This window comes from Lepidochelys olivacea (assembly GCF_965140295.1).
Source record: "Lepidochelys olivacea isolate rLepOli2 genome assembly, chromosome: 2".
Classification (NCBI taxonomy): domain Eukaryota; kingdom Metazoa; phylum Chordata; order Testudines; family Cheloniidae; genus Lepidochelys; species Lepidochelys olivacea.
The window spans coordinates 217,236,439-217,249,119 of NC_140412.1; positions in this window are offsets into that span (position 1 = coordinate 217,236,439).

The window sequence follows — 12,681 nt, forward strand, 5'->3', positions numbered from 1 at the left end:
ACTTTGCTTCTCTACAAAGGAAAAAGGACACTAAACTATCTAAACTGCTACATGAGTAGAGCCACAACAGTAGATCCCGTAACCCACCCAACAATATTGTTAATCTTTCCAGCTATACTCCTAGCCAGGCCGAAGAGTCTGTCCTATCTTGGGGCCTCTCCTTTTGTCCCTCCAGGCCCACGAACATGATACAGTTCTGCGGTGACCTAGAATCCTACTTTCAGTGTCTCCGACTCAAAGAATATTTCCAACTCACCTCTGAACAACATACTAACCCACAGAATCCTTTCTACCAGCACTACAAAAAGAAGGATTCTGCGTGGACTCCTCCTGAAGGTCGAAACAACAGACTGGACTTCTACATAGATTGCTTCCATTGACGTGCAGGGGCTGAAATTGTGGAAAAGCAGCATCACTTGCCCCATAACCTCAGCTGTGCTGAACACAACACCATCAACAGCCTCAGGAACAACTCTGACGTCCCAATCAAAAGGCTGACAAAGGAGGTGCTGTCGTCATCATGAATAAGTTTGAATATGAACAAGAGGCTGCTAGGCAGCTCTCTAACTCCACATTCTACAGGCCATTAGCCTCTGATCCCACTGAGGATTACCAAAAGAAACTACACCATCTGCTCAAGGAACTCCCTGAAAAAGCACAGGAACAGATTTGTGCAGACACATGCCTAGAACCCCGACCAGGGGTTTTCTCTTTGCTACCAAGATTCATAAACCTGGAAATCCTGGATGCCCCATCATCTCAGGCATTGGCACCCTAACAGCAGGATTGTCTGGCTATGTGGACTCTCTCCTCAGGCCCTATCCTACCAGCACTCCCAGCTACCTTCAAGACACCACTGACTTCTTGAGGAAACTACAAGCCATCGGTGATCTTCCTGAAAACACCATCCTGGCCACTATGGATGTAGAAGCCCTCTACACCAACATTCCATACAAAGATGGATTACAAGCTATCACGGCAAACCTGGTGGCTGACCTTTGTGACTTTGTCCTCAACCACAACTATTTCACATTTGGGGACAATACATATCTTCAAGTCAGCGGCACTGCTATGGGTACCTGCATGGCCCCACAGTATGCCAACATTTTTATGGCTGACGTAGAACAACACTTCCTTAACACTCGTCCCCTAACGCCCATAGCACTACATTGATGACATCTTCATCATCTGGACCCATGGAAAAGAAGCCCTTGGGGAATTCCACCATGATTTCAACAATTTCCATCCCGCCATCAACCTCAGCCTAGACCAATCCACACAAGCGGTCCATTTCCTGGACACTACAGTGCTAATAAGCGATGGTCACATAAACACCACCCTATACCGGAAACCTACTGACCGCTATACTTACCTACATGCCTCCAGCTTCCATCCAGGACACACCACACAATCAATTGTCTACAGCCAAGCTCTAAGATACAACCGCATTTGCTCCAAACCTTCAGACAGAGACAAACACCTACGAGATCTCCATCAAGCATTCTTAAAACTACAATACCCACTGCTGAAGTGAAAAAAACAAATTGACAGAGCCAGAAGAGTACCCAGAAGCCACCTACTACAGGACAGGCCCAACAAAAAAAATAACAGAATGCCACTAGCTGTCACCTTCAGTCCCCAACTAAAACCTCTCCAGCGCATCATCAAAGATCTACAACCTATCCTGAAAAATGATCCCTCACTCTCACAGATCTTGGGAGACAGACCAATCCTCACTTACAGGCAGCCCCCCAACCTGAAGCAAATACTCTCCAGCAACCACACACCACACAACAAAAACACTAACCTTGCAACAAAGCCTGATGCCAATTCTGTCCACATATTTATTCAAGTGACACCATCATGGGACCTAATCACATTAGCAATGCCATCAGGGGCTCGTTCACCTGCACATCTACCAATGTGATATATGCCATCATGTGCCAGCAATGCCACTCTGCCATGTACATTGGCCAAACCGGACAGTCTCTATGCAAAAGAATAAATGCACACAAATCTGACATCAGGAATCATAACATTCAAAAACCAGTAGGAGAACACTTCAACGTCTCTGGCCACTCAGTAAAAGACTTAAGGGTGGCAATTTTGCAACAGAAAAGCTTCAAAAACAGACTCCAATGAGAAACTGCTGAGCTTGAATTAATATGCAAACTAGATACCATTAACTTGGGTTTGAATAGAGACTGGGAGTGGCTGGGTCATTACACATATTGAATCTATTTCCACACGTTAAATGTCCTCGTGTCTTCTTGTCAACTGTCTAAATGGGCCATCTTGATTGTCACTACAAAAGTTTTTTTTTCTCCTGCTGTTAATAGCTCATCTTCATTAATTAGCCTCTTACAGTTTGTATGGCAACTTTCACCTTCTCTGTATGTATATATCTTCTTAGTATATGTTCCATTCTATGCATCCGATGAAGTGGGCTGTAGCCCACGAAAGCTTATGCTCTAATAAATTTGTTAGTCTCTAAGGTGCAACAAATACGCCTGTTTTTTTTTAATTGCAATTAACATAATTTTTCTAACTTCAGGTGCATCCAGATAGAATACTTGGCCCCTTGGGGTCCCATTAACCCTTTCAGAGCCTGTCTGTGGTATGCATCCCATCACATGCCCTCTTTCAGAGGAAATGTAAAAGCAATTTCCTGCCCAGTTATGGTCATTCGAGATCCCATGGGTGGTTTTGTTTGTTTGGCTTTTGTTTAATAAGACTTATTCCCAGTGTCACAAGTACTCCTGTTGTTTTTTATTGCAATTAACATAATTTTTCTAACTCAGAATTCCATCTTCCCCAAATACCAATTATACATCTTTCTAGGTACCTTTCTCTTTCATGACCACTCTCATGACCACTCTCTTTTACATTGAATTGTGGTACTTAATCCCTTTATTTCGAGGGCTAGTATATTAGTAGTCTGTTGTCATTAAAATAGTGGTGGCAATTATGTATTATTTATCCTGAAAGACTATTGTGTCCAGGATCTATAACTGCTGCAGATGACTAATAATAATATAAGAGATATATTAATCTGCATTTGCAAACCAGTGCAAATAGGATTTTACTCTTTGATGTCATTTTCAAATTGCATATGCCCATCCAGACCAGCTATTAATAGTGGGTACTCATTCAATGACTTCTAATTTCCTTTTCATAATACAAAAAAGACCAGGAAATTGACATTTTAATAGTTTGACAGAATCCTTTTTAGTGACTGGATGACATTTGTCCTTTGCTTTAAAAATTAACCCAATAAGCCCACTTTCCAAGACTGCATCTCTCTGCCTCCTCTTTAACAGAGGAACCAAAAGAGACTGTTACCAAAGAACATTGCTAGTTTAGAAATGAATCAGCTAAAGTTAATATTTAAACAAGTGTTTCCTCCCACAAACACAAGTACTCTTTTCTGAGGTTCTTTCAAGTCTCTGACTAGGTATTGTCCCATGATATATCAGGAGATCAAAGAACAACTCTGTTGGCAGGTCAAGATTTCATTTCATGTACATTTGTCATCTGGAAGTTTCTCAGAAACTATTCACACATATATCTGGCAGAAAGGAACAACTTACTAGGACTTGTGGGGCGGGGGAGGACAGATACTTTGGGCAAATTTCTCAAGCATAGGTACCTAAATATAAGCATCTAAATCCACATGGTGATCTGCACAGCTGGAGCTTGGGCTTGGGCTGGGATTGGCCTGTGGACAAGACTGGCCTGCGGACAGGAACTCCGGGTGGCTGGAGCTGGTGGTCACACTGCCTGCCCGGTGCTCTGAGGTTTGGGGGGGTCCGCGCTGCCCATCTGGGGCCAGGGGCACTCGGGTGGCTGGAGAGGGGGTGAGGACGCGGGAGGGGCGGGGGGGCGCATGCAGGGGGCAGGAGGGAACTATGGGCTCCAGCAGGGGAAAGGGGCAGGAGGGGTGGGACCTCGGGCAGAAGGGATGGGCTGGGCCAGGGGCTAGCGTCCTGGAGCCCAGGGTTCACCCTCTGCCCATGTACATGCACCTCATTTCTTCTGAAATGTTTTGCCATACCCTACGTGTAACATTTTAAGCAGTGAGCATAAAACCTATGCTTCCTTCTTTTTCATTGTGTCAGATCTCAGTTCAGAGACAAAGAAATAAAAATTCAATTTACAAAGAAATATAAAACTTGATTAAAAGAGGAAGCCAAGTTGTGCCCTACAGGCACTTCATAAGGATTTAGAGCTAGTCTCTCTTTCTGTTGCGTGTAGACCATCTCCATTATAGCCACTTGGCCACCACACCACAGGCAGGAAATGTGAAATTTTCAGGGTAGAAGAATGCAGTTTTTCACAGTGGATAAACACAAATTTATTCCACACAGGAGCTTTTGTAATTATGGTACAATGGGAAAAGCAATATGTTAAATGGCCCTGGGTTTCCTTAATCCAATTGATGGGCTAATATTACAGTAAATTGTAAACTAGACAAATTCAGACTAGAAATAAGGAGTACATTTTTAACAGTAATGACAGTTTACCATTAGAACAACTTACTAAGGGATGTGATGGATTTTTCCATCACTTGAAATCTTTAAATCAAAATTGCATGTCTTTAGAACAGATATACTCTAATTCAATCAAAAGTCGTGAATTTGATGCAGAAATTACAGGGTGAAATTCTATGGCATTCCAAACAATGGTGATGTCAGTTTATCAGTTATGTGTGCATACTTTAAAAGATGGAGGATTTAATTTTTTCCCCCCTAAAGTGCGTGTGCAGAGCAGAGCTTTAAGGTTAGCATTGGAAATGGACCCAAGCCACAACACTCAGATCTAGATCTGAATTTGAAACAACTCAAAGTTCAGGATCATTCGAGGCATGCGTAAAAGAAGGCAGCATTTGTAAGGCACAGTTTGCCTTGACAGTCTGTCCTGCCTAGTCCCCACCAAACATGGATGAATTGTTGATTTGTATACTATAAACAGTGGTGGCCATTAAAAAGTCAACGCTCATCATAGTTACCACACAGCTATTTCCCGCGGTAAGTGTAGTGGAAACTGTGATAGCTCAGACACCACTATGTGACAGCTGCTGGCAAATGCTGGCTTTTTAATGCTAAGTGAGCTAATGGTATAATGGTGCCTATTCCTTTTTATCTCCTCTCAACCCCAGAGTTTCTCTTGCAGCTTTGATTCGACTAATGAAAATAAGGCATTGCACTCTTTGGGCCTATGCCAAAGTCCATTGAAGACAATAAAAGAGTCTTTCTCATGGATTAAGGGCTTCTGTACACTTAAAACACTACAGTGGCACAGCTGCAGCACTTCAGTGTAAACACTACCTATGCCGATGGGAGGGGTTCTCCCATCCGTGTAAGTAATCCACCTCCCCGTGTGGCGGAAGAATTCTTCCATCAACCTAGCACTGTCTGCTCTGGGGTTAGGTCAGCTTAACTAGGGTGTGAAAAATCCACACCCCTGAGTGGTGTAGTTATGCCGACCTAATTGGGAAGTGTAGAACAGGCCTTAAATTGTGTATTGATCAGGGCCTTTGTTTTTGGACTTGGGAGATTGACCTTTTCATCTGCTACATGTACGTTATTTTATTTATGATAATGTAACATGTACATTAATGAACTAACAGAGATGCATTTGGAACCCTCCTTCACAACATAGCGCTTAAGCTTCCTTCAGAGCACAGCCCTGTTTTCTCCCCACACTCCCAGATGCCCTCCTTCTTCTCCCCTCCCCCTCCAGTTAGGGAACCATTTCATGACCCTTTTGCTACTTGCTTTCCATCCAAACACTTCTGATTAATATGTAGGCATGCCAAGTCTTCTCACTGAATTATACCCTTTCATACTGGCACACCCCCCACCTGAATCAGTTGAAGAATACAGAACTTTAAAAGTCAAACCTTGCCAAAAATCTAGTCTTTAATAAACGGGTCTTAACATTACAAAAATGCCAAGAAAATGCTATGAATATAGCATGATCAGCTTCTGTAGAGGATTTCAGCTTTAATTCTGTAGGAGAAATGACCTGCTGTTTTAATGAACAAACACTAAATGGCTGCTATGCAAGTGCATATTGATTTCAGCAGGGGCTACTTGTCTCCCAGGCTGATATTTAATATCTGATAAAGGGATTCTCCTGCTGAGTGACTCAAGCAAACACATTACATTGGGACCATAGCCAAGCTCCCTGGATTTAATAACTCTCCTTGAAAACATCTCCTCTCAATTAGTGCTGTGAGAGGGCAAAAGAAAGGCAAAGTTTTGATTTAGCAGAACTAGAATCAATGGCCTCAGATTAGAGGTGTACGAAATTCCCGTGTTTCCCTAAACTGGACACCAAAACGTAACAGACTAGCTCATCAGGGGGGTAAATAAGTATAACAACTCCATCCAAGTCTAGGAAGTCATTCCGGTTTACACCTTCACATTTGTGGCTTTTTCTTCACTTGAACTATGATTCAGTTCTGGAACTGAACTCCCTCAAACTTCAGAGGTTCAGGCTCATCTCTCATTTTTTTCCTCAGAAGGAACCTCAAAGCTGCCTGGTGGGTGATGTGCTCTCAGCACCATCCCTCTGTGCCCCCTCCCCTCACAAGCGGTTACTCTGTATGTTACTCTATAAATAAAGTTAAATTACAGATGTTGTGTCCCAGGCTATTGGAAACTCCCTAAAACAAGGAATTGGGAGTTGACAGCAAAGTCAATTACTTAAGCTTTATCTATCATTTCTAGGCTACATGAATGTAAACACAACAACTAGACTCTTAAAGCTGAATTCACCATTGCCTTGCACTTTCTGTACACATTTACATCAGTGCAAACTGAGCACAAAGAGTATAAAGTCTTCCAAGTCAGATTGCTGACATTTTACACTCACTTTGCATTGGTATAAATTATTCCAAGCTATCAGGCAATAGCAAATCACACCCCCAAATGCCTTTTCCAGCAAGGATGCAAATGTAAATTATTATTTGTATTGCCAAAGCATGTAGGAGGCGTCCTAGTCATGGTTCCGGACCCCATTATGCTAGGCACCATATAAACACACCACAAAAAGATGGTACCTGCCCCCAAGGAGCTTTCCCTGCTGGTGAGCTAAGCCCACTGCCTACCATGCTGACTAATATTGTCCCCTTGTTTCCTTGTACTCACTCATCTGTCTGTATCCATCTGTCACAATTCACCACCACCACCTCCAAGTCCCCCTTTGCAGCTGGGTACAGTAATGGCAAGATCACGGCCTCTCCCCTCAGGTTCCTTAAAGACCCCACCACAAGTTTTCTTGGGTCCAGTATTACCCGTATCCGGGAAAGATTTATTATCCCACATAATGCAAATAGTCCTCAAAAGCCCAGCTACACAGTCCATTTATCCCACACATGGTGCACATGTTTCATAAAAGTCCCAAAACATAGTCCCATGATATATCTGGGTCATTGGACAGGGTGGGCTGCTGCCCTGAGGTGTCACCAAGTCTCCTCTCTGTCAGGTGCTTGGCTGGCTGGTTCTTGCTCATATGGTTGGGCTAACTGACAACCATGTGTGTGGTCAGGAAGGAATTTGTCCCCAGATCACACTGGCAGTGACCTTGGAGGAGTGGGGGCTGGGGTTTGCCTTCCTCTGCAGTATATGGTGCAGACTGCTTGTCAGGATCATCTGGGTAAATCTCAGCATTTCCTTGCCACTGTAAGGACATTAGTACACCTCTGTCCCCCACTCTTTGCCCAGGGCACACAATAGTTTAGTCTCCTGAGGCTGTAATACAGGGATCGGCAACCTTTGGCACATGGCCCACCAGGGAAGCCCCCTGGTGGGCGAGGCCAGTTTTTTTTACCTGCCACGTCCGCAGGTTTGGCTGATCGCAGCTCCCACTGGCCGTGGTTCGCCGCTCCAGGCCAATGGGGGCTGCAGGAAGTGGTGTGGGCTGAGGGATGTGCTTGGTCTAATTCCAGGTGCTGGGCTTAGTGTGATGGAGGAGTGATAGTTCCTGGGCTGTGACTAACACAATGTCAAAGTAGATGACCTTCTGGCCTGAAGCCTCTATGATTATGATACCTAATACCCCAACTCGGACATCTTCTGCCATACCAGGGTTTCCCTTTGGTTGCCACCTGTTCTTGTATCAAAACAGCCATCCCAGCATTCCTGCTAGAGTCCTTCCCAGGCTTCTTCCTGGCTTCCAAGTCTCTGCCTGGAAAATGTCAGTGGGCTAGTCCCTGCACTGATCTTCTAGCCCTCCATCCTTTTCAGTCTCTCAGTTCTGGCTCTGGAAGGCCAGTTAGCTAGCCCTTCTCTGGCCCTCAGTCTTCCCAAGGGACGTCCTCCCCAGTCACAGCTGCTTTCCCTCATTTATTAGCCCCAGATATCACGTCACCCTCTTAAATCAGGTCCATCTGGGATGTACCTGTGCTAGCACAAGGGGGCTAGATAGATTTTACTTAAAGGTGCCACCATCTCTTGTTTTATACTAAGGACTGGTCCACACTACAGAGTTAGGTCAAAACAAGGCAGCTTACGTCAACCTCACTACGTACGTGTCTACACTAAAATTGATCTCCCACTGATGTAATTACCCCGCTATGCCAACTTAATAACTCTACCTTCATGAGAGGCATAGAATCTAGGTCAATGTAATTAGTTTGACACAGTGTCAGTTGCTTACATCATTTGTTACTGGCTTTCAGAAGCCATCTCATGATGCCCCACACTCACTGACAGTACAATTGGTACAAATGCTCCTGGTGAGGATGTGCACCGCTGACAAAAGGATCAAAGTTTAGATACACACAAGCCGTGTCATTACTGCGGTGGCTGTATGCTGATGTAAGTTAGCTCAACATACCTTTCTAGCGCAGACATGCCCTTAGACCATAAGCTCTTCAGGGTAGAGACTGTATTTTTGTTTTGTTTGTTTAGTGACTAACAGCGGGTCTTAGGTCCATATGTGCGGCTTCTAGGTGCTACAGTAATACCAATGATAAAGAAAACAGCTGGTTGAACATTTTCCAAGTTTGAATTTAAAAAATGAGTAAAAAAAAATAAGTGTCTTTCCCCCATTTTATTTCCAAACTAGCTCTAATGGGAAGTACTTGATGTGAGTTCTTATTTGATTGTTCTTTAGGGCCCTAGTAAGGAATCTGGATGTATGTCTTAGAACATTACAGTGCATTGAAATAACCTGCTATGATTCTGCTCTTAATTAAGGGTACATAGGAAATCAATAATACACTATATATAGAAGGCTATTGGGGAATTTTTGTTTTATAGCAATTTTGGAAAAGAGTAAAATAAATTAATTACTTTGTGGTAATTTGGTGGTGCATGTTTGAATTTTTCCATAAAAAAAAGTTGCCAGAAAATCTGCTTCTTGTTCTGAGAAAATAAAATTTGTATATGAAAATCCAGAGGAATAATAAAGGAGAAAGGGTAAATTCTATTTTCTAGGACATGTGGTTTTGAATGTAATATTACTTCCCTAATGATAGAGAAGGCAGTCGGCTGTATCATCAAGGAACCTGACAATCACACTTCAACTTGGTATTACAGGAAGTTGAAGGAAAATGCTTTGTAAACACAACACCAAAAGTATATTCTCTGAGTTGGTAGAATTTATTCTCTGGGGATATAACTCCTTCAAGGCCCCTGGAGGAGTTTCTTACAGATTCATTTATTTTCATACCAGAAGGGGTCCTAATCATCAAGCCTGACCTCCTGCAAAACAAAGGACATAGAACCTCATTCCGTAAGTAATTCCTGCATCAAGCCCAGTTGTTCTGTTTCAGTTCGAGCATGTCTAAGGCTCTGTCTACACTAGAAACTGAACGACAAAACTTTTGTCACTCAGGGGTGTAAACCCTCCTTCCCCTGAACGACAAAAGTTTTGCTGATGAAAAGTGACAGTGTGAACAGCGCTTTGTTGGCAGGAGTGCTCTCCTGCTGACAACGCTAATGCCGATTACTGGGGGGTGGAAGTTTTTTGTCGTTGGGAGAGCTCTTGCCTGCCAACAAACAACAGCTACACTGCGCTCCTTTTAGTGGCATGGCTGTAACGGCACAACCGCCTTGCTAAAAGGTGCATATTGTACACAAAGCCTTAATCATGGATGTCTCTCTAAAAAAGAAATCATCAAGTGAAATCATCACTGGTTCTGATCATGTTTTATTGTTTTGGCTTTTGGTTAGATTAAAAAGCTGTCTGGTATCAGAAATCTCTTCCCTCACATATGTACTTATAGACTGTGATCCAGTCACCTCAAACTTCTCTAGAAGAAGCTTAACAGATTGGGCTTCCTAAGTCTATTAAGGCAGGTTTTCCAAACCTCTGATCATTCTCATAGCTTTTTTTTTAATCTTTTCCAAATTTTCAAGTTACACTAACAGATAGCATAAGCTAGTGCTCATAATTTCTATGATGATGTGACCTATATTTTGGGCTAGATTATGCCATGGGAACAAAACCCTGTGCAGGGAATGGTAAACAGCCTCATGACACTGTGACCCTAAAAGCCCCTCAGTGCCCACCCGCAGAAGGCCCACTTTACCATAACTCATTTCAGGCCTGACACATTCACCACCCCCAACGCATCGTTGTCAAAACATGTATCCAAAATGTATCTTGTAAGGTATAATATGTAAACGGGTGACATGCTGGTCCCCAATACATAGCAGGATATACAGACAGGCTTCATAAAGTGTTATATATGTGAGCTGGAAAAATGTTAAGAGGTGTTTTGGAGTCAGTGCATAAATCAAGCCTGTGCTAAACAAATGAATGTGGATTTACTCATTTGTCCTCAGTCTGTAATCAAGCTGGTCAATGAAAGTACATTTACATATAAAGGTAAACAAAGCAATCAAACTAACAAGCAGCAGCGCAAACAATTTAGGGCTTATCTACATTTAAAATGCTACTTCCTACAACAATGGGAGTAGTTCTCCTGTTAGCACAGGTAATTCACCTCCCTGAGAGGCAGTAGCTAGGTGGATGGAAGAATTTTTCTGTTGACCTACCACTGCATACACAGGCACTTATATCACCTTAACTATGTCTCCTGAGGTGGAAAAATTCACACTCCTGAGCAACACAGCTGAGTTGACCTAACTTTCTAGTGTAGCCTAGCCCTAAGAAACTGTTTTAGGCAAAGATATAGCTTGCTAGAATTAAGTTTCAGTCACTAGGTAGCAAGTTTGGTTTTGTTTATCATCTCTGCATAGTATCACTTACATTTCAGTTTTTTGTTAATAAGTTTATTTTTAGTTTTCCTTTCAACCATCTCAGTGCTGATACATTGAATTAAATGTGAGTCCTTAGTTAAACCAACTGACTCATGTGTGTACTGTCTCTTCAAAGGCAGGAAATTCAATTTCTGTGAGTGTCCAGTGAGAGGGACTAGACGCTACAGAGAGATGGTTCTGGGGAACTTGGGTTCACTGCCTGTTACCTGCAAAGCCAGGTTTAGCCGGCAGAGTTGTGAGGAGTTTGCTGGTGAAGCGGACAGACCAGCGTTACAGAGAGCTGACCTAGTCTAGTCTCCAGCAAGCTTACTCTTGCTAAGCCAGAGGGGTAACAGTGACTCATGGTGCTAGGCTGAGGAGAGAGTCAGACATCAAGGAACAGTTTTCTCTCGGAGCTATTCATTGTGCTCAGGAGATGCTCACTCAGAACCCTCCATTACTAGAGCTGGCTGAAACTTGGAATTCTCAGTTAGTTAGTGGGAAATGTTGACAATGACAAGTGTGGTTTCATTGCGATTTGGAACAAAACCTTTTTTTTTTTTTTTTTTTAATTTCCCCATATACCAGAAATTCTGAACCAAAGTTGTTCAGGAAATAGGGACACATGGTGTTTCCAAAACAAAATACGCTTCTCAGGCAGTGGCTGACTGAAATGGACATGTTTCTTTGTCAGTTTTAGTCAGTAGCTGCCAGGACTTCCAAGGCCTGTAGCTCAGGGGGCTGCCCCAGACCTCCTGACCCTGAAAGCTCTGGGGTCCCCCCCAGCCCACCAGGCAAGCTGGTTGGAAACCAGGTAGGTTTCTATTAAATATTTGGGGTCTGACAAATCTGCTCTGGCCATTAGGATGGCAGTTTGCTCCCCCTGGTTTGCCAGCCCTGCCCTCTCCTCTTTCCTTTCTACGGGACTTGCTCCCTGCAGGGGACAAGAACTGAGCAGTCCTGACTCACAGGGACTGCTGTTGTAATCTGCCCCAGCGTGGGCTGCACAAACATGTCGGCTTCTTACACATATGTACTTTTCTTGCACACCTGTATAAAGGTAGATCATAACCTGGCGCTATGTCTAGAAAGAGATTACAGTGCCATTAACAGCAAGAATTTATTTTATACAAACTGAGATTGCCTGTGATTTTCATATAATGTAATACGAAAGCCAGTCTGGAATCTGACATATGGATAGTAGATAACACAACTTCATCTCAAATTTTTGGTAGTGGGCGGGGGGTAATAATAAGGCCTATTGGAGTTTCATGGCGAGTTATTGGGATTCCTGTTAGAAGTCCCTATACTGTAACTTTTTTTGGCTGTTGCTGCAGAATCCCCTTGTCTTTGAAAATTTAACTTTAGAAAGAAAGACTCTATAAATGAGAGAACAAAACCAAAAATAAGGTGTCCCAATACAAGTCACCTTGATACATTAGTTTGTTTTCCCGAGGTGCTTCGG